General features: G+C 36.7%; 1 protein-coding gene and 1 long non-coding RNA gene across 3 annotated transcripts in view; one reads left to right on the plus strand and one right to left on the minus strand.

The window, feature by feature from the left end:
• TSPAN8 (tetraspanin 8) overlaps window positions 1–23,057 on the minus strand; it is a 254,741-nt gene that overhangs the window by 72,302 nt on the left and 159,382 nt on the right. Inside the window, exon 1 of one of the 2 annotated variants that reach the window (XM_054663406.2) lies at window positions 9,540–9,661. The exons of the other annotated variant lie outside the window; for it this stretch is intronic. The gene's annotated coding sequence lies outside the window, so the exon portion shown is untranslated. Of the gene's footprint in view, window positions 1–9,539; window positions 9,662–23,057 lie in introns of those variants that run through there. 2 annotated transcript variants of the gene reach the window in all.
• Window positions 9,725–12,817, plus strand: LOC107967573 (uncharacterized). Its single transcript, XR_001708115.2, has 2 exons — window positions 9,725–9,793; window positions 12,553–12,817. It is a non-coding gene; the product is annotated as an uncharacterized LOC107967573 (long non-coding RNA).

A 23,057-nucleotide genomic window follows, 5' to 3' on the forward strand; every position in this document is an offset into this window, starting at 1 on the left:
GTGTGTGTGTGTGTGTATGTGTGTGTGTGTGTGTTTGCCCTTCAAGGTTAGGGGATACACATATAATATACACCTATAAAGTTATTTGCTTGGCTTTTGAATTTTAAATAACTCTGTTATAAAGTTACACTATTTATAGTATACATAAAGACACCTTTTGCCTCTTTCTCTTAAAATCTGAAGGCAGAGAAAAACAACTGAGTTTATTGAGTCATGTTTTCTTAGTCATAGTACCATCATAGATATGTTCCTTTATTAGTTCTGTAGGAGTCCTCCCTCTTCCATGTCTCACCTTAGCTTTGGATGGAGGTTGTACCATCCCTTTCTCACTGTGTCATATAGGATGTAGCTCATTGAAGAAGTCCCTATACTTGGAAACTACACTTAAATGTACCTTCTATAAAGGATCTAAAGTTCCATATAAGACAATGGGTAGCTATAGGCCAAGAGGAAACTGAAATAATTCTTAAAAACCCAAACCTAACATACTATGACAGACTCAGATTTCGGAAGTGTAAGCTCCAGTTTATAGTAAATAATGAAAGCAGATTGCCCTTAAAGAAGCTGTCACTTTGGTTATTGTTTTTCAGGGCTGGGGAGTGGTAAGGTGGACTTGTAATATGTTTTATTCAAGTCATCACTTAAGACTTAAAACATCTTTTTGCTAAAGATGACTAATAAAAATGAAATATGAAAGCTAATGTTCGGATGCCAGGTGCAGTGGCTCACACCTGTAATCCCAGCAATTTGGGAGGCCGAGGCAGGAAGATCACTTGAGGCCAAGAGTTCAAGACCAGCCTGAGAAACATAGTGAGATCCTATCTCTACAAAAAGTTTAAAAATTAGCCAGGGGTGGTGGCACATGCCTGTAATCCCAGCTACTCTGGAGGCTGAAGTGACAAGATAGCTTGAGCTCAGGAGTTTGAGGTTTTAGTGGGCCATGATTAAAGCACTGCATTCCAGCCTGGGCAACAGAGTGAGACCCTGTCTCTTAAAAACAGAAACAATAACAAAAACCTAAGTTTCCGAGTCAAGGTGGGAATTGATCAAAGTGGCACTATAGTGAATCCAATTCAATCTGTGCACTCACTTGATTACAGCAGCTGTGCTCCCTCTCATTACTTTCCAGATGAAGTCCAGAGCTCTCTTAGACTTATTTGGATGTGAGGCTCAGGGGACAGTGAAAGCTACCTACCTAGGGTTCCACTGCTTGAAGAACCCTTCATCCTAACTTGCCCTGTGGTAGCAGCAGAAGCAGAAGGTCCTAGCTCTCCCAGATCACAGACACTCACTTTCTGGTGACCTGCACAGCCACTTCCCAGAGGACTGATCCTTCCTTCACCACATGACACCAAGATGCTACTTGAGCCCACTTTCTCCCTTAGGCTAAAGGAAGCTTTCCTAGATTGTAGTTTGAAACTGTCAACACATAAAAGAACTAATTACATGCTTCCATCAGGAAAACACTTCCTACTTTCTCACAGTTATAGGAGGTAAACTAATTAAATATTTTCTACAGAACAAAGTTTTGTTTCTTTGTCTTTCTTGCAAATAACACATTCTCTGCAAAGAAGAAAAAAACAGTCATCTCTAGAGAAGCTCTCTCTGTTTAGACATTTGCTCACAGCAATTAAAAGGGGCCTCTGGCTGACCAGGAAGAATCCAACTTGGGAAAATTACAAACCACATATTAACTACAGTGGTGTCAGTGCATTTTGGCATCCTTGTTTCAAAAGCAAAAACCAAAAAGCCACTCTTTTTGTTTTTTTGTTTTTGTTTTTCCTTGAAAAGCTTGCATTAATTCAGGAGGGTAACTTAATATCCATGACATCCTAACAGTGAGAGAAAACAGTAGAGAATCTTTTCCTAAAGTCCGAACAGAAATCAGATTGTGAATATGTGCTTATGTGCAAAGGACTTCATCTGGAAAGTAATGAGAGGGAGCACAGCTGCTGTAAGCAAGTGAGTGCATAGATTGAATTGGATTCACCACAGTAATTAGTCTAAACTAGTACAGAGGAAGGACTAGAAAGAAGCAGGAGGCAAAAACTAAGGTCAGCATTTAGAGGATCTATTTCTCTGGGACAGAAAAAGTCAGAACAAATCCCAGAGACATTTCAGAATGGAACCTCCAATATGCAGTTGTCATTCTGATGTAGGCCACGGTTGTGAGGAAGGGGATAGGCACATGATGAAAGCCTTATTGATCCTATTACTCAGTCCTGGAACTTGCAGGGAGAAGAATGATTGGCCTTCTTGAGTATATTCTCAAGAAGTAGCTCATATTCAAGGGTAGGTAAGCTGTGATGAAAGAGAGGAAATAAGGCAATACAACTGAAACATTCTGTGTTCACATCTTAAGTTAGATGGAGGAGGTGGTTAAAGCAAGGCCCCTTTTGTTATGTGCGGGACCCCTCACCAACCAATGCCCAGGCTCTGCTGCAACTTAGCACTGTCTCTCAACTGATTTTCACTGTTATCTGAACCTGTCTATCTCTCTTTTAAGGCCATATTAATTTATCATCATAAAAAACAATTATCCACCTATGGTCACAGTGCTGACTTTTGGGGGAAAAGCTACAAGGCCCACTGATAGGATTAGGAGCAACCCAACTCAGTAAGAGTTAGTCAGGCAGATACAGATGATGTTTCAGAAGAGAAATTCCAACAAGAAGGAGCTCAATTCCCATGGTTTGGCAAAAGGCAGCAAACAAAATGATCCTCATATTTTCTTGATTCGATGAGGCCATGAATTGTGAAATGTGCCATATTAATATCAGATTTTCAGGATAGCAGGGTGAAGGGGAGGGAGCCACCCAATTAAAAATATACATCATTTGTAACATATTTTCTAATTTCATAAATATTTTTAAAAATATGCATCTTAGAATGAGAAAATAAAGTACAGTTGACCCATGAATAAAGCAGGTTTGAACTGTGTGGGTTCACCTATTCACTGATTTTTTTTTCAATAAATACATTGGAAAATTTTTTAGAGATATGTGACAATTTGAAAAAAACAGACAACTGTATAGCCTAGAAATACTGAAAAATTAAGAAAAAGATATGTTGTGAATGCATAAAATACGTCTATTTTATCATTAAATACTATAAAATATATACAAATTTTTTAAAGTTAAAATTTATCAAAACTTACACACACAAACACAGACCTTACACAGGGTCTGTGTGTCATTTGCAGTTTAGAGAAATGTAAACAAATGTAAAGATGCAGTATTAACTCACAGTTGCATAAAATTAACTGTAGTACATACTGCACAACTGTAATAATTTCATAGCCACCTCCCATTGCTACTGGGGTGAACTCAAGTGTTGCAAGCATTGGCTTAAAATGCGGAGTGACTTTGAGCAGTGCATCTCTCCAGTAAACTGTATATTGCAGTAAAAAGTGATCTCTTGCAGTTCTCACATATTTTTCATCATTTAGTACAGTATCTTAAATCTTGAATAACAACACCACGGTTCCCATATGTAGTGCTACTAGTGATGCTGGAAGTGTTTCCAAGAAGTGGAAAACAGTCATGGCATTACAAGAAAAAGCTGAATTTCTTGATATGTACCATAGAGTGAAGTCTGCAGCTGCAGTCGCCCTCCATTTCAGACAGATAATTCATCTTGTAAACAGATAGCATAAACTCACAATTGATAAATACAGTACATTACTATAAATGTATTATTTTAAATAATTTTCTTAACATTTTCTTCTCTTTATCTTACTTTATTGTAAGAATATAGTATATAATGCACATAACATACAGAACATGTGTTACTCTATTATTTATGTATGTATCGGTAAGGCTTCCAGTCAACAGTAGGCTATTAGTGGTTAAGTTTTTGGATACTCAAAAGGTATATGCAAATTTTTGACTGCATGAGGTAACAGTGTCCCTAATCCCCTCTTTGTTCAAGGGTCAACTGTAATTACATCCACAAAATAAAAGATTAAGTACAATAGCCAAGGGAAATTGGGTTCATTCTCTCATTTATTTACTTTTCTTATATGCCAGGCTCATGCTGTGTTCTGGAATTACAAAGCTGAACAAAGCAAAAAATCCCTCAGCCTGAGGTGAAGACAGACATGTAAACAAATTTAAAAGGGATCTCTGAGAGACAGTGCAACTCAGTGGTTCAAAACCTGACTGGCTATGTTCAGGTTCTAGGTGTGCCATTTATTAGCTGGGCTTCAGGGTGTTACTAAACCTGTATGCTCCTGTTTCATCAGCTATAAAATGAAGGGGTAATAACTGTACTTATCCTTGTAAAGTAGTAGGAAGAATTAAATTAGTTAATGTATGTATAATGCTTAATGGTTTTGGACACATAATAAAAGTTGTCTCAATATTGCTATGTAAAGGATGCAATAGGATTAGAGCCTATAACTGTGCATGGAAAGAGTCCAGGGAAGGCCTTGCAAAGAGGTGTGAAGAAGGACTGAAGGAATACGAATTCATTAGGCAGATGAGAGAGAGAAAGATTTTATTGTTGGGATGCCATGAGAAAGCATGTCACATTTTAGGAACCTAAAAGAGAAGATGGGATCCAGCAAATGAGACAAACTAGATAAAGTTACTTTGGATCATGAGATGATTTTGCATCAGAGTAGTTTGGATGTAGACAACAAAACCAAATTCTTGCCAACTTAAGCCAAAGAGTAGAGGAACAAGGAAAAGATGCTTTATGAGAAGGAAGTGGATGGCATACAGAAGCAAAGAAAACATTGAATGAGCATGTTTTTGAAAAAATCAAGGATAGTTAAAGGAATTTAGATAAAACAGTAATCCTCCCTTTACCCTTGAGAGATACATCCATCTGAAGACCCCAGGTGGATGACTAATACCACGGATAGTACCAAACACTATTTATGCTATGTTTATTCTTATACATGCATACCTATGTTAAGGTTTATATATATATATATATATATATATATACACACACACACATTTTTTTTTTCAAGACAGCAGATTGAAGGCATTGTTAGCATACCTCTCCCACTTGGAAAGACAAAATAGTATGGAGAGATTCACATTGTGAACTTTTTTCCAAGAAGCAACACAGGAACTTAACAGGAAAACTGAAAGAAATCACACGTTTGAAAGAAGCAGTGGGCTGCAGCCTACACCGTGAGCCAGTCAAAAAACTATGAGTCCTGAGAGTATGACAGGGAAATAAACTGCCTCTGGGATATACATTCCCATCAGAGAACCTGGCAGTCCAGGCCATGGGGAGGCCTTAACCCTGCCCAGCATAGGAGCTGATTTAGTGAGCGGTGGGGAGTATGTGAGGAGTGGCATTGGGACATGCTTTGCATGTACTCCCAGTCTCTAGTGGGGATGGAGGGAAGCCATTCCTGATCCTACCTCATAGGTAATCTCCCAGAAATTGGTTAGGTAGCATAGGCGGTAGTCACAGGTTGAGAGAAGCTCTCAACTGAGATTCACAATATTATCTCAGGTGGGGAGAAACTTCCTTGGCCAGAACTGAAGGGCAAGTGAGAAGTGTGCTACAGCCACAAATGCAAAAGCTGGTGGCAGACCAAGAGGTGCATGGCCTGAAAGCCCCAGTTGCTGTCTCCCTAGGGAGGATTTATGGCATGGGGCACTTTTGGGTTCTGAGCACACACTGCCTGGAACCTAGCTAGCTGCTGCTGGTAGAATGCTGCTGGAGTAAGAACTGCCTTGCTACATATGTGGGAGCTAACCAGGAGGTTGTGAGTCTGTCCATAGGACCTGTTCATTACTACTATACCTGGCATTTGAGAAAGTAAACATGTTAAGGCTATTTATAACCAAGGAATTTTGCAAAGTCTATGTCACTCCCTGCCACCCCATCACAGCTGGTGCTGTTACCCACTGCTAGGAGACTTGAGGACAGGTCATATTACTGGCCTTGCTAGAGATTTAGATATCCAAACAGAAGAAGCTCAAAGAACTCCTGGGAAATAAATTGCTAAAAGGATATCACCAGGGTATATATTCATCAGGCTATCTAAAATCAACATGAAAGAAAGAATTCTAAGAGCAGTGAGACAAAAGCATCATGTAACCTATAAAGGAAAACTTATCAGACTAACAGCAGAATTCTCAGCAGAAACATTACAAAGCAGAAGGGCTTGGGGTCCTATATTTAGCCTCATTAAACAGAATTACTGTAAGCCCGAAATTTTGTATCCAGCAAAACTAAGTTTTATAAATGAAGAAATAAGATCTTTTTCAGACAAGCAAATGCTGAGGAAATTTGTCACTACCAGACCACTTCTATTAGAAATGCTGAAAGGAGTTCTAAATCTTGAAACAAAAGGTCAATATTCACCAGAATGGAACTCCTGAAAGCATCAAACCCATATGGCCTAGAAAACAATAACAAAATGAAACAAAAAAAACAACAACAAAGTATCTAGGTAACAATCAACGTAACGACTGGCACAGTACCTTGCATCTCAATATTAGTGTTGAACATAAATGGTCTAAATGCTCCACTTAATAGATATAGATTGGTAAAATGGATTAAAAAATCACAAGCCAAATATCTGCTATCTTCAAGAGACTCACCTAACACGTAAGGATTCTTATAGATTCAAGGTAAAGGAGAGGAAAAAGATATTCCATCCAAATAGAAACTAAAGCAAGGAGTCACTTACTTTAAAGCAATAATAGTAAAAAAAAAAAGAAGCAAAGAAGATTATTACATTACATAACGATAGAATATAATGATAGAATGATTCCTGCAACAAGAAGATATTACAATCCAAAATACATATGCATCTAATTCTGGAGATCCCAAATTACCACTAGACCTGAGAAGAGAGATAGAGAGCCACACAATAATAGTGGGGGACTTCAGCATTCACTGACAGCACTAGAAAGATTATCCAGGCAGAAAGTCAGCAAAGAAACAATGAACTTAAACTTCACTCTAGAACAAATGGATGTAACAGATATTTACAGAACATTCTATCCAAGAACTGCAAAATATACATTCTTCTCATCAGTATATAAAACATTCTCCAGGATAGAGCATACAATAGGACACAAAACAAGTCTTAATAAATTTTTAAAATTGAAATTAAACCAATATGATTTTATGGAAGCTGCAAAAAAATAAAATATTAATACCAAGGAATATACTTAACCAAGAAAATGAAAGATTGCTACAAGGAGAACTACAAAACACTGCTGAAAGAAATCGTAGATAACAGAAAAAAATGGAAATACATCCCATGCTTATGGAGCAGAAAGAAAAATATGCAAATGACCATACTATGCAAAGCACTCTGTAGATTCAATGGAATTCCTATCAAACTACCAACATCATTTTTCAGAGAATTAGAAAAAACAACCATGAAATTCATATGGAATCAAAGAAGAGCCCAAATAACCAAAACAATCCTAAGCAAAAAGAACAAATCTGGAGGCATCACATTACCTGACTTCAAATTATATCACAAGACTACAGTTACCAAAACAGCATGGTACTGGTATAAAGCAGATACATAGACCAATGGAACAGAACAGAGAACCAGAAATAAAGCCAAATACTTACAACCAACTGTTCATCAACAAAGCATATAAAATATAAATTGGGGAAAGGACACTCTATTTAATAAATGGTTCTGGAAAACTGGATAGCCACATGTAGAAAAATGAAACTCAATTCCTATACTTTACCATATTAAAAAAATCAACTGAAGATGGATTGTAGACTTAAATCTATGACCTAAAAACATAAGAATTCTAGAAGACAACCTGGGAAAAACTCTTCTTGGCATTGGCCTGTTAAAGCAAACTAAACATGGCCTGAGAAGGACTCTGTATTTCTATATCTGAGCCCTTGTGGATGAACTGCAACCTAGCTTTTAATAGGTAGACAAGACTGAAAACCTAACTTAGGAGTATGTGCCTGTAACAATAGCTGAGTTTTGGCCAATCCTAGCAGCTGTACTTTAACCATTCATACACTGCTGAGTGTTCAAACTGTGTTGAAATAAGGCAAACACTGAGCTATAACCAATCCAGCCATTCTGTAGCTCACTTCTGATTTCTGTACATCATTTCCTTTTTTTGGTCTATAAATCTTCTTCCACAACGTGGCTGCACTGGAGTCTCTGTGAATCTGCTGTGATTCTGGAGCTGCCCAATTCACCAATTGTTCATTGCTCAATTAAATTCCTTTAAATTTAATTTGGCCAAAGTTTTTCTTTAATCAGATGGTGTCAGAAGCAGCAACTGAAGTAGAGCTTCTAGCGACCCCCAGGAGCACTGACTGAACAAGCAAGGTACCTGCAGGACCCATTTGTGTCCACTGATGTCTCAGAGTGGCTGGGGATCATGAGTAAGTGCTCTCTCGGATTTCAGAGCCACATATTTGTGTTTTGAGCCATTGGAGTTTCTTTGAGTAAATTTCTGATCCAAACTGGGTTTGAAAGTTGTGACAGCAACTGGGCTGGGTCCAGGAATGGATTTGATCTGGGAATTAACTGGCTTGGATCCAATTAGAGACCTCTTACATCTGACTGGGTCAGAAAGGAACTGGCAGTTAGCAGTAATATTGCAGGAGTCATAAAATACGGCTTTTGAAAATTCACAGGGATTTTTGTGTCCTACTCCTTTGTTTCATTTTTCTTGCATGCCTAAGTAGGAAAAATTATTGGCTAAGTTAATCGGGAGAACCTAAGAGTAAAGCCAATATTTTAGGTAAAATGGGATCCTTAATCTCTTGAAAACTGAGTTCCTTCTGGTCTATGCATTAGGTCTTGGATGCAGTGAAGTCTTACAGAAATGGTAAAATCTTACTAAAGATAACTTACAGTGTAACATTCTGAATGAATTACAATGCATTGAAGTACATTTAAAAATAAGGGCTCTTGGTAAAGTCCCCTTTGGCTAAGAACGGGTTTGGCCCTATGGGATGTTAACTGTTATTCTCTTTGGATTAATCTGCCTTCCACTCTTTGCTGATGGCTAACGGTGATAGGATTAGGCATGTACAGGATTACAGGACATGGTGAGCTTTTTCCTTCCTAAAAGGGGAAACTTGAGAGCTGATGGGATTGCTGGAAAAGATCCTGTCACAACCAACAAGCAGCCACCGGAACTTTTCAGTGTCGCTGCAATGGGTGGGTCTTTCTCTGGCCTCCCTGAGGTCTTCACTTCCCCTTCCTGCCACAGGTAATGCTTTTTTTTCTCTCTCTCTCTTATCTTTTTTTTATTACTCAGGGCAACCATGTTGCCCAGAGACCACATGTTGAAACTCCTAGTCAGAGGTTGGATTAAAGATGGCAGGGCCCATCTGAGGGTAAATTTAAGCCTTGCCATTTGATATTGGGTGCTAAGCAAAGTGACAAATGTCTATGTCTTGTCAAATGTATTTTGCTCTGGCCAGAATGAAAAAAGATAATTTTGTTTTATGATGTGGCTTGGCCCCCCAGGGGATGGTGCAGCAAGTCAGGTCACTAGGGCTGCTCAGGGAAAGAAAACCCAGAAGTCTGGCATGCTGGCAAAAGGGTAAGAATTTCTTACCAGTCAGACTTCTGGCCTCTGACTCTCTCTCTGTGCAAACCAGTTGAATGAATGGTAAAAATCACTGTTTATCTCTTCTGTACAGTTTGGATTAATACAAAAAAAAATCTGAGTCTGGTCTTAAGCTATAGTGAATCTGGTGTGCTTTGTGTGGCTTTCTGTATTGTTCTGTCACAAAGAGGGGTGGGTACCTTGGGATAAAATGTGTGCCTAAAACCCCATGTGCCTGCTGTTCAAGACAGCCCAACAAACTGGTCAGTTATGTCCTTGGGAGCTTGACCTTGTAACTATGTGGCTGTGCTTTCTCTTTTCACAATGGTGGCCTGGGTTCAGGTTTCAATCCCTAGCTTAGGGGATGAAACTTTCTAATTGATATTTGGGTGACCTTTGCCATTTTAAAATTATAGTCCCCTCTACAAACTGTCTTGAATTTCCCTGTCTCAAAGCACCTGTGAGGTTACTTTCAATAAAGTTAAAAAGCCAGAAATATTGACCATTTGGCCTGGCTAAAGTCAAGTAATAAGAATGTTTAAAAGGACTTTATTAAAGAGTGTTATGGTTAAAAGTCAGCTTAATTAAAAGTGGATATTCAGGCTCTAACAGCCTGAGACTCCTTGGAAAAAACAGGAGGCACCAGAGACCCTTTCCTGGACCTGTTTTTCCAAGGACTCCATCTGAAAGCCAATAATCCAATTAAGAAAATTAATAACTGGCAAATGAAAAATTTTACAACTACTGTAGTAATCTTCTGTCTGTCTAGGTAGTTTTATATACGTATTGTGTGTGTAATGTTTATATGTGAAAGAGTTTTAACTAATTGGTTTAATAAGTGCTTAAATCAAATATTTTGTCAGAAATGTAAAAAGTATAATGCCTTTTATTTAGTTCATGTAACTTTAGTATTCTTTGGGAAGTAAAGACAGTTTAAAAGATTATTGGTAAAATTAAAATGTCTTCAAAAGTGTAAATATTTGGTTTAAATTATGCAGGTCAGATGTTAAGTTTGCTAAATGCTTTAAGGTCATAAACTGCTTCTTTGACTTTTGAAAATTGTTGAATTTATTTTGGAGACATTAAATTCTAAGTAAGCCCTGGGGACATGTGAAATTAGCCATGCCCCTTAGCTATGCAAAGAAGGCATAAAAGAAAAGAGATTGTATATAAGGAAGGATCTTTATGGTAAATTCTGGTCCTAAAGCTAAAGTAAAATGACTGTTTGTTTAAAAGAGAGATGTTTAGGACAAGTCAGAAAGTCCAAACATGTCATAGATGGTCAATGTAAGCCCATTTATAAAAGGATTTATAAAATAACATTTATGCACCAAAAGTGAAAGTTACTAAGCATTATCATTATAACATGTAATTGGGACTACTGAAAAAATAGGTTTACATGCATGGTGTATGAGGAGAATGAAATGTGTTTTTGGTAAGAGATTATAAGAAGGCATGAGAATGTAAATTTTTGCCTAGTTTAAAGGGTTAAATGATTGTGTTAAATTAAATAAAGCTGAAGGTTAAAACAAGTTGTGGAAGGTTTGTAAAAATTAACCTTGTAAAAGGAATTCTATGTGTGAAAATATTGACTAAATTTAAAAGGGTATTATTTGGTTTTACTGTAAATTGAACATCAAAATAAAAGCACAAGAGAGTTTTCTTAAAGCACTAATCTGCTCTTTAACAAAAATTTTTAAAGGGTTATAAAAGGTTTATAAAAATCTTGCCATATGATCAAACTGATTAAGATTGGGTAGACTTGTCTATGAGGTTTTATTAAAAATTGGGATTGACATTAATAGTCTGCTAATGCAAGGGTGAAATTTGGCTTTCTTTCTTAAACAAGATTTTCAAGTAATATTAAAAGATAAGATAATGAAAGAGTTTTGTTTGCCTTTTAAATATACTACGAAAGAGAAAAGAAAAAGAAGAGAAAGACAAAAGACAGATTGTGTGGAAAGCTAAGTCTTCCTTCTATCAATGAGTAAAGGTTTTTGCCTTTTTAAACATTTCTGAGTCATCATTTTGACAAAATGAATGACTTATGGTGACCTGGAATTCCATTTCATAATATCAAGTGTTTTAAATCTTTAACATATTTAATAGGTTTCCCAAAATCAAATTTCAGCTTCAAAATGGTCTTTTCTGACCCCTTAACTTTGTAATGCTACAGACGGCATCCAAAAGAGAGGTAAACAGAATTATTTAACATGTTAAGTTACATGGGAAGCATTGTCAAAATAAAAATAATGTTTAATCTTCAAGTTATATTTTAGTGAATGATATTAATATATGTTCCAAAATTGTATGGGATTTCTAAAATCCTAATATGCCTGAGTATATGCTATCAGTCATAATCATGGTTATTATGTTAAGTTATTGTGCACCACAGAAATAACCAAATTTCCTTGTATAAAACTGCTAACCCAAGTAGAACAAAAAAATTAACTAAATGTCAAGAAAACACTTTGCCAGATTTTCACGTTAAACCAGGCAATACTGAAATTGTTTACATATACAATTTGAACTCCATGGTGTAAGTCAACTTACCTATAATGACCCACTAGTTATCAATGCTATGCACCTAAATTGGAGAAACAACGAGTATTCAAGAGGACATAAGTCCAGTGTTAAGTATGGACTCATGGAGAACCAGGGCACCCTCCTTGTCCTTCCTGAGTCCTTAAAACTTGTGTTATTAAAGGTTCTGCATTCCACAATTCATCATGGAAAAAAATAAAATGATTTAAATTGAATATATTGATATGGTGACTTACAAATTGTGAAAGTAGTTTAAAACCAATGTTTGGTTCTATATTCCTGGGAAGACAATCAAACCTTCAGGTATATTTGGCTGCCTGATGGGTCATTTAAACATTTATAAAGATATTTTGTTAAATTGTCATTTTCAATCATGTTTTTTGTTATAAAAGTTAATTATTATGTCACAGTATATTTTCACCAGGTAAATAAAGCTTTTTATGGTTCACTGAGGACAATCAATTCCTTCACAATCTAGAACCTGAAGATTGAATATTCTGTGACCATCAGAGAAAGACTCTCCTTGCCATCCACACTGCAACAAAACTTTGGAACCTTGTACGTTGGATTCATAACCAAACAACTGAGAAGGGTCCCTCCATACTCTTGGAATTGTACACCCATTGGAACCCTTAAGGTAAAATGAACCAAGAAAGTTTCTCCCCAGAAGAAGATGGAATACTTGATGTGAACAGCTTTTCCCAAGATCACGAATCAAGACTTCTACTATCATGAGACTCTTATCTTTGAATATTTTTTACTTGTTTATTCTTCTGTGAATAATAGAAATGGAAAGGGGGTCTATTATGTGCACTTAGAGGGTATATTTTTATTTGTGAAGGATTTTGCACCCAGCCTTATACATGAATAACCTTATACTTTGATAGATAAAAGATGAAGGCCCCATGTAGGTGAGAAACTTTAGTGGTACATACATTGCCTCATAATCAGTCAAAACTCCTCTTAACCCACATCATGGGTTAAAGAGAACATTGCAAGAAGCCCTTTATTCTTCTAGAAGGACACCATTTAATTGGTCCTTTTTCCATGGTTTAAAATAAAAGAGGCAATAATTAGAAATGCATCCCTCATAAGAGGCTCTATAGCAGATTCTACTATAAAGGCTATCATTACACAACAGAGTTTAAATTATCTTGTGAAAGTTATGCTAACAATAGAGTTGGCTAAAAAGAAAAATACTTGTGCAGTTGTTGGCACTTGTGGCTTATGGAGAAATAACATCAAAAGTAGATTATAAAAATTCAGTTGTAGGGGATTAATGAAAAGACCACTTAGTCAAGCAAGTAGACTCTTCATCCAGCTCATTCTTTAATCTATTTAATTTTAGGTGGTTTGCTTTATGGGGACCCTGGCTAAGGAGCATACTCCAAACTCTTGGTATTATTATCTTCCCAATAGTCTAATAATAGTCTCCCTGATGTGCTATATTCTCTTAAAAATTTTAAATGTTTGCATGCAGCCATCAGTAGAATGTCAAATGGTCTCTCTTCAACTGGAATGATAAGAGCTGAAAGGAATATGTGCCCATAAGGGCACCATAACCTATGAATGATGTGCTGAGACAGGAAACCCAAAATAATGGCAACAGAGAGTGGTGCTAAGGCCCTAAATTTTGGTCACACTCTCACCTAAGTAAGAACCCAACCAAAAAAGGTGAACTTTTAAAACAAAATTATAGGAGGCCATTGTTTTGGACTAAGCTCATGCACTAGGACCCAACAGGCCAAACTGAACTAAAATAGAGTTACTCAAGCTAAACGTGACATAATCAAACTAAGACTTTAAGGAAACATGTAGATCCTAGAACAGACTTGGTTTTGTTTTTCTTCTGTAAATAGAACGTTCCAGCAAGAAAGTTACCCTCTACTCAGCCCTTGTTCTTACCTTTTGCAAAACTCACTGTTCTACTATTTCCCAGTGGGTTTCAAGACCAAATAAGTACATTTACAATGGTGATAGTGACATCAATAACTGAAGTTTTTGTGAATCTCTCAAAACTGAGAAAATGACCAAAAAAGGGGAATTGTTAAAGAGAACTAAATATGGCCTGAGAAGGGCTCTGTACTTCTATATTTGAGTCCTTGTGGATGAACCGCAACCTAGCTTAATAGGTAGATAAGATTGAAAACGTAACTTAGGAGTATGTGCCTGTAACAATAGCTGAGTCTTGGCCCATCCTAGCAGCCATACCTCAACCATTCATACACTGCTGAGTGTTTAAACTGTGTTGAAATAAGGCAAACACCAAGCTGTAACCAATCCAGCCATTCTGCACCTCGCTTCTAATTTCTGTACGTCATTTCCCTTTTTTTTTGTCTATAAATCTTCCACCACATAGTGGCATGGGAGTCTCTGTGAATCTGCTGTGATTCTTGGGGCTGCCTAATTTGTGAATCATTCATTGCCCAATTAAACTCCTTTAAATTTAATTTGGCTGAAGTTTTTTTTTGTTTGTTTTTTGTTTTTTTTTTTACTCAGGCCTAGGCAAAAAATTTGACTAAGGCCCCAAAAGTAAATGCAACAAAAACAAAAATAAATATATAGGATCTAATTAAACTCAAATTAAGCCAAACTCCATACGTTCTCACTTGTAAGTGGGAGCTAAGCTATGGGTACACAAAGACATAAGTGGTATGATGGAATTTGGAGACTCAGGATGGGGGAGAAAGATAGGGGAGTGAGGGATAAAAAAAACTACATATTGTGTACAATGTACACTACTCAGGTGATACATACACTAAAACTCAGACTTCACCTTTATACAATTCATCCATGTAACCAAAACCACCAGTATCCCAGTTCATCCATATAACCAAAAACCACCAGTATCCCAAAAACCATTGAAATTAAAGTATATGTTTATATTTTTTACATATATGTTTCATATATATAAACTTTACATATGTATAAAGTTCAATTTATACATTACACACAGTAAAAGATTAACAGCTATTAATAAAGTACAACAATTATATTAATAATAATATGCTATAATAAAACACATGAATGTGGTCTCTCTCTCAAAATACCTTTTTGTACTGTATTCACCCTTCTTGCGATAATGAAGTAAAGTGAATAATATAGGTATTGTGCTGTAGCATTAGGCTACTACTACCTTCTGAAGCAACCTGAGAGGAAGGTTTATTTGCTTCTAATGACCCTGGTTCATTGAGCCATGATGATGTTAATGGTTGGACATTAGTAGCAGACAACGTTTATGACCATTAGGCAGACAGCATCTACATCATGGAATCACTGGATGAAGGAATGATTCATGTCTGAGGGGTTTCAGCAGAAGGACACAAGGTTTCATCACTCTACTGAGAACTACACACAAGTTAAAACTTATTAATTGTTTATATTTGTAATTTTCCACTGAATATTTTCAGACCATGACTGACCATAAGAAACTGAAACCACAGAAAATGAAACCACAAATAAGGATGGGCTACTGTAGGAATAAATGGACAAACCCCTTAGAGTGCCTGAATCTACAATATGTCAGCAAAAGAACATACAATATATGCCTGAAGTAAATCACCTTCAAGTATGTTCAATCATTCCTTCTCTTTATTCAAAATTGAAATTTCCAAAAGATAATTGCCTAACTTTGTCAGGGCAGGGAAGAACATCTTAAAAAACAGTCCCCCAAACCTGCTGATATTCCCCCAATGTAACATCTGTTGTTTGGCTTCCAAGATAACTGAGGATAGATACCCCACAAGCAAAGAGACCCAGAAGAGTGTTGGATGCTTGGCCAAGGAGTTTGGTCTTCATCTTATAGGCAGAGGAAAGTCATTGGAAAAATAAAGAATGGAGATAATCCACACTTCTGTTCTCTTTGGGAACATGATACACTCTGGGAACTGTCAACAAATAAAATCATAAATGAATGCAATATACAAATATGATATACAATTCTCATGACATTTATTGGTGAGCAATCTGGATGTTAGAAAGAGGAATGAAGTTAGAAGTGATTCGTTGAATACAATTTCATTTTGTAGGTAACTATGCAGAGAAGCAACATCTGTAGCTTTCCCTTGGTCACAAGTTTACCTACTGGCATTCAAGATTTAGGACTAACTTTCTTTGGTTCTTATATGACACCATCATGCTGAGCCATTGTGATAAAAGCCTGTGTTAATGTACCTTTCTTCAGTAAAATACTGCTAACACAGATCCTATTGTGACTTGGATCATGTCTACAGTATTCATAATGTTGGGCATTTCTCTCACTATTACTTCAAATGCTGAAGATGTAATGTTTCATCTTTCATTTCCTCATTTATTCAGCAAGGACCTAGTGAGCATCAGATGCTATGTTGGCTGAGGGTACAAAGATAATAGTAACGGTATTGATAATAATAATATCAACAATAATAATAGAGAACACTTACAAGGTGCCAGACAATATTCTGAGTGCTTTTCATGTGTCAATTCATTTAATCCTCATAAAAAACTGTGAGCAGGGATGGGGAGTGACTGCTGATGGGTTCAAGGTTTCTTTGGGGGATGATGAAAATGTTCTAAAATTAGATTGTGGGGTTGGTTGCACAAATCTGTAAACACACGAGAAAACACTGAGTTGAACACTCTAAATGGGTGAATTTTATACCATGTGAATTATATTTCAGTAAAGCTCTTAATAAATAAAATTGAAACCCAGAAGATAGATTATTGGCCCCACAATGCAGATAAGTAATGTAAGGCACAGAGAGGTTCCATCATTTGTCCAAGGTCAAAAAGCTGCTAAGACACAGTGCTGGGATTTAAATCCAGGCAGACTCAGAATCTATACAATATATATACAGTCCTTTACCTGAAAGAATTCAAAATATGGGGCATCTTTACAGAAAATGAAGCATACATATATAGCCCTTGTATTTAAGTTTGCAGTTCCATTAAATACACATTTGGAGAAAAAGAAAAAGTATATAAAAGAAAGCCAATGGAACGCAGAGTACTGAATATCAGGGCATGTGCCATTATGTCCAAAGCCTGATTCTCCTCCTGAAGATGGTGTGATCAGGAAAAAGTTTCATAAAATCAGTTGAAGAAAAGAAGGTAAAGAGAGCAGTTTACTCAGTGAGGGTTAACATGACAAGCATAAGCTGGCCTGTGTGTGGACACCCTTCTCCAGGAAGTCCTAGCACCTGGAGGAACACACAGGAAACAAACGGATGACTGTCGGTGAATGACACTCAGCTAGTTAAATAGTAGCTTAGGTTGAATTCCAACTTTCTATACTTTAGATTGACTCAACTTTAGGCCAGAAAAGAAGGCAAAAGAGCTGCACAAGATAATCTGAGATATGCAGGCATTAAATGATTTGGTGAGCACCTGGTGTTAATGAGGCCACAGCTCCAGGCTTCTACAGGTCAACTAGTTCTTACACAAAATCTTTTTCAAGAACACAGACTCTGGCTGTCTTGAAAATATATTTAAGTGGTTAAAAAAAAGAACTGAATAAGAGAAAATGGGTGGCTGAGCTCGAATTCTTTTCAACTCTAGGAAAAACTCACAGTGCATTCCTACTGATGGTGAGCTAAGGACAAAGCATTCCCTTAATAGTATGCATTCAACCATTAACAGATTGTTAACACCACAGTGTAGCACACATAGGAAATACTTAAACCAGAATGCAGTAACCAAATTTCAGTTCTATAAACTTGCAGTCTGCTTCAAATTCTACTCAACTGTATTTATGCACCAAGCAATGCACTAATTGTTGGATAAATAAGGCACATGACCTTTTGTGCCAAAAAAGCACACAGTATGTTTCTAAACTCCTCAAAATTTTTAGCATGACTGTATTATTACTCAGTTGAATATTTTTCTCATTTGGTAATGAATTATGAGTGTGATATTCATTAGGTCCCAAATAGTGCTCTTCTTATCCACTAAAAGAGCTACATAAAAAATACAAAAGTTGTAGCACTATTCACAATAGCCAAGATATGGAATCAACCTAAGTGCTCATTAACAGATAAACAGATAAAGAAAATGTGGTATATATACACAATGGAATATTATTTCACCATAAAAAGAATGAAATACAGTCATTTGCAACAACATTAATGGAACTGGAAGACATTACGTTAAGTGAAATAAGCCAAAGACACAAAGGCAAATGGCATATGTTCTTACTCATATGTGGGAGCCAAAAAATAGGCTGGGAAGAATAGTGGAGAGGAAGGGATAAAGAGAGGTTGCTTAATGGGTACAAAAATACAGTTAGAAAGAAGGAATATGATCTAGTATTTGGTAGCACAAACACTTAGGGTGACTTTAGCTGACAATAGTTCATTGTATATTTCAAAATAACTAGAAGAGTAGAATTGGAATGTTCCCAACACAAAGTAATGATAATTGTTTGAGGTGATGGGTATCCCGACTACCCATATTTGATGATTTTACATTGTATGCTTGCATCAAAGTGTCACATATGTTTCAAAACATGTACAACTATAATGTATCCATACAAATTAAAAATAAATTAGTTAAAAATGTAAAGGCAGATTTTCTTACTAAAATTCAAAAACTGCCTTTATATAAATTACAGAAGAAAATAAAATTTAAATAGGGTGATAAATCCCAAATAATTTATATTTAGTTTGTGAATGTTCAAAGTACATACACACACACACACACACACACACACACACAGAGATGTTCTAATTCAGATATGAGCCCTCTCTGAGTCCAATTTCTCTATCCACCACAAACTTTACACTTTCTTCTGTTAGCCTACTTATATATGCATAAAACTAGTTGACCTGTAGAGGCCTGGAGCTGTGGACTCATCAACACCAGGTGCCCACCAAATCACATAATGCCTGCATATCTCTAATATATTAGAGGAAGGAGAACTAAGTAGATAAAAGCTCAGGTATCCATAAAATGTAATATCTAAACTAGGACAATGTTGAAAATGAAGAAAGCCATAATGATTACAGTGGGACAATAGAAGGAAACTGGGACTGGGCAAATTGAGACATTAGAGTCACCCTGTTAAAAGTCTGTGCTGAGTTCTGAGGTCACACTCTGCTAGTAGTTACAGAGAAACAGCTGAAGGCTTTTCAGTAGTGTTGTTAAATGACCAGAACTTCAGGAAGCTTAGCATAGAAGTGGGTTATGGCTCGATTGGAGCAGAGAGAGACTGAGGCTAGGAAAGCCCATGAACATTTTTATGACACCAGTGAAGACATAAGGAAAGGCCAAGCCACGATGGCAGCAATAAAAAGAGAAAACCTATATGAGACATTATCTAAAATCACAGTTAAAGCAGTTAAAGAAGATATACAAGTTGTGACACTGGTCCAAGTAGTTATAAACTTTTGAACACATCTCAAGGGACTTGATAGGTAAAGGTCAGGCATGGTAGAGCAATTGCCAGCAGGAGAAACCAAGGTGAGATCAGATTCCAGGGCCAAAGCTGTTTGCTTCATACTCATTTTTTTCATACTTCCTGTTCATCTGAGTGCCAGGATCACAGGTGTGTGCTTCTCTCCACGGAGAACTCCACGGGGGGTAGTAAACATCCCCATTCTGTTTACTACCATGGAAGGCATAGGTAAGCCAAGAGGTTCTGTCACTAGTGGGGTAATAAAATGCCACCAACAATTGCTCCAGACACCACTTGGTGGCACCAGTACCCTGAAATGATTGAATGCAACCTGTTTATCTTGTTCTTCCATGGGAAATTCATATAAACCTTCAGCCAACCCTCAAGTTCAGTTTTTTCCAGGATTATTTGAGTTTGTCGGAACTGTCACATCCTCCTTTATCGTTATCCATGGAGATTCTGGTAGAAGATGAGAATGTCTTTATTTTAATGATCTCTTATTATTTCAAGTATTCCTTTGAATGTACACACACAGAATTTTGCATAAATATGACCATTTCTTACTGGATTTTGCCTATATTAGATTCTTCCCTTTTTGTTTAGCTTCCTCACCTACCATCACCACAATTCCCCCAACCCCTTCCAGAAAACCCACCTTAACAACCTGGTATGTATCTGTTCATATTTTTTCCATCATATAACCTTATACAAATGGATAGATAGACTATAGAGAGACAAATGAATACATACAAAAGTTGTTTTGGTCATTGATTCATAATGTAGACTCATATGTTCTTCTATACATGTTACTTTTCTATCTCAACAATACCAGGTGGTAATTCTTCAAAGTCAACTGGTATTGCTCCATTTTGCTCTTTTGAGTGGCTATATTATATTCTATGGTATAAATATGCCTTAATTTATTCACCAACAGTCCCTATTGAAGGGCATTCACTTGGTTTTATTTTTGCCACATTAAATAATGCTGCTGTTGTCTATATCCTTATGCACTGGTACGGACGTAAGTATATATTTTTTTAATTTATGAAATGTTGCCAAATTTACTTTCAAAAAGCTGCTTAAAATTCCCATTTCCCCAGCAACGTATGAAAGTACTCCTTCCCTCACATCTTCACTTGCTATGTACAGTTTTGCTTTTTACTTTTTCTCAGCTTGATGGGTGTAAAATGATAACTTATTATTATTTTACTTTTTGTTTTTCTGTTTGTGATTTTTTTTAGCATCTTTTCAGGTTGTTGGGCTATTTTGATTTGATTCTTCACAGCATTTGCCCAAAGCAGAGATTTTTTAAAAAGACCTCTACTTAATAAAGAAGCTAGAAGAATATTGCTAAAATATATTTTAGAAAGTAGAAAATATGATTTATTATAGTCACTAATATCCATATGAAATATCTAACACACACTAAAAGCATTGGAATGCCAGAAAATAATCTTGTAAGTACTATTTAATTTGAAACGTCTCCTCTGAAGACAGAATGTGCCTATTTTTCTCTTCATAAGGAATTGTCTCTTTCATAGTGTTTTACTTCTGATCGGACAATGTACTTTGCTGTGTATGCTTAAGTAGGATTAGGTATTAAATAGAACCAGTTCCATTTATTTGATTGCCATTCCAAATACTTGCTTTAAAAAAGAAAGAAAGAACAAAAAATCAGTAGGGAAAAAAATTGTATTTTTAAGCTTCTAAGAAGATTTTATAAACAATAGAGCCCAGAGAACAAAAAAAAAGCCATAAAATGACTTGACAGTGTCCTTTTAAGTGAACATATGTGAGTTTTATGCATCCATATGTGTTCACATATGCCCTACATATGCACAGCCAGCTGCTAGCCGGCCAGATTGTTCAGTGTGTATGTTTACTGGAAAACAAGCCCAAAGTGTTTGGTCTCTTTGTTAGAGAAACAGCTCATAATTTCAAGTATACAAATGTCAGTTGTTTCTCATTTCTTTTTCTTCCAAGCCAAATGAGCTGTTGATGCTCAATTTGGCAAGAATCTAACTGAGGCTGACTATCAGCCAGCCACAGGAACCCAGCCCTGAAAGTTTGAGAAATTTTTACAAGAATAAGAAGCTTTTTCCTAATGGCTCCCTAAACCATAGAAAGTTTCCTTAGAGCCTCAGCCAGTTCTCTCCCACTCAATATCCCCAAGTATAACCGCTAACATTGTTTGGATACTAATGGATTAAGTTAGGGTGTGAAATGGGAATATTAAGTCCTCCCATACTTTGGCCAAATACTCTTTAGAAACCCTCTTAACAGAGAAGAGCCCGAGGGTGTAGAGATTTTATTTGTGATAGCAACCTGAGCTATGAGCCCTAACATCTCTCCTTTTATTTCATCTTTTATGACTGTCCCGCAGCTTAAAATGATGAAGTAACATTTGGACCAATTTCCAATTGAAGATTAAGCCTTTAGATCAATTATATATCTGCTTCCACAATTAAGGTATTAAACCCAATTATCACTGTTATCTCTGCAGCCTGAATAGAGGAAGGAAAAGCATGTGGAAGCTGGATAGAGTGAAAGAACTTGTGCTTTGGGGCGAGAGAGTCTGTGTCCCATCCTGGATCATTCCCTGACCATATGGCCTTAGGTAAGCAGCTTCACACTTCCAACTTCAGTGTCCTTATCAGCTAGATGAAAATATGCCGATTTCCTAACTTTGTGATGAAAATGAAATGAGAAAACCTACGTAAAGAACAATGCACAGTACTGGAGATAGGATAAGTGCTCAATAAATTTAAGTTCTATTCCCCCTTCTTTACATTTTTCTCACCCTAGTCCCTGCAAAAAGAGAGAGACATGAGAACCAGGAATATTTCTTGATCAACGACATAATCCAAAGGTCCCCAATCCTAATGGCAGGGAGGAAAAGGGCTGAATTAAACAAACAAAATTCATTTAAAATGTTGGTTTTTCATATCATAAACAGAGTCAGAACTGATAAGTTGTATTTATGTGTGAACATATTCATAGAAACATACTCATTTATTTAGCACCTATTGTGTCTCTATAACAGTACCTGACATGTACTAGTAGCCACAAATATTTCTTAAATAAGTGAATAAAAACCAAGTCATTAGAGCACCATCATAATTTTTTCCTAAGTGCTCAGTTTCCTGGGATTTGTTTGTTAGTGATGGCTCCTTGCTTTCCAAGGTGAATGGAAAGGAAGGAAGGTAAGGAAGAACTACAAGTATCCATTGTCACAGACATATGCAGCCACTGAAGAATAACTAGAATTATCTTATCCACCTTCTGGCTTACCAACACAGGCTCCTTCTGTATCTAATCACTTCTCATTCCTTCTTTCCCTTACTCCATTCAACCTTCATGAAGCTGTCCAACATTTCCTCACAACTGAAAAATACAATTCCTATTGCTGCAGGTGTCCATGTGTTTGGGGCAAAAATGAGCCACTGCTAACAATTGTAAAGAAAGAGAGAACAGCTGTTTGCATCTGGATATGGGGTAAGAAAGAACAGCTGCTGGCAGCGGTGGCAGACAAGAAAGTGAGCAAATGAGCAGCTGTTGGTAATTCAGAATCTCATCAGCCGCACAGAATAATTGAAATCCAGAACCATGCAGGG

The sequence above is a fragment of the Pan troglodytes genome, chromosome 10 (assembly GCF_028858775.2).
Source record: "Pan troglodytes isolate AG18354 chromosome 10, NHGRI_mPanTro3-v2.0_pri, whole genome shotgun sequence".
Taxonomy (NCBI): domain Eukaryota; kingdom Metazoa; phylum Chordata; class Mammalia; order Primates; family Hominidae; genus Pan; species Pan troglodytes.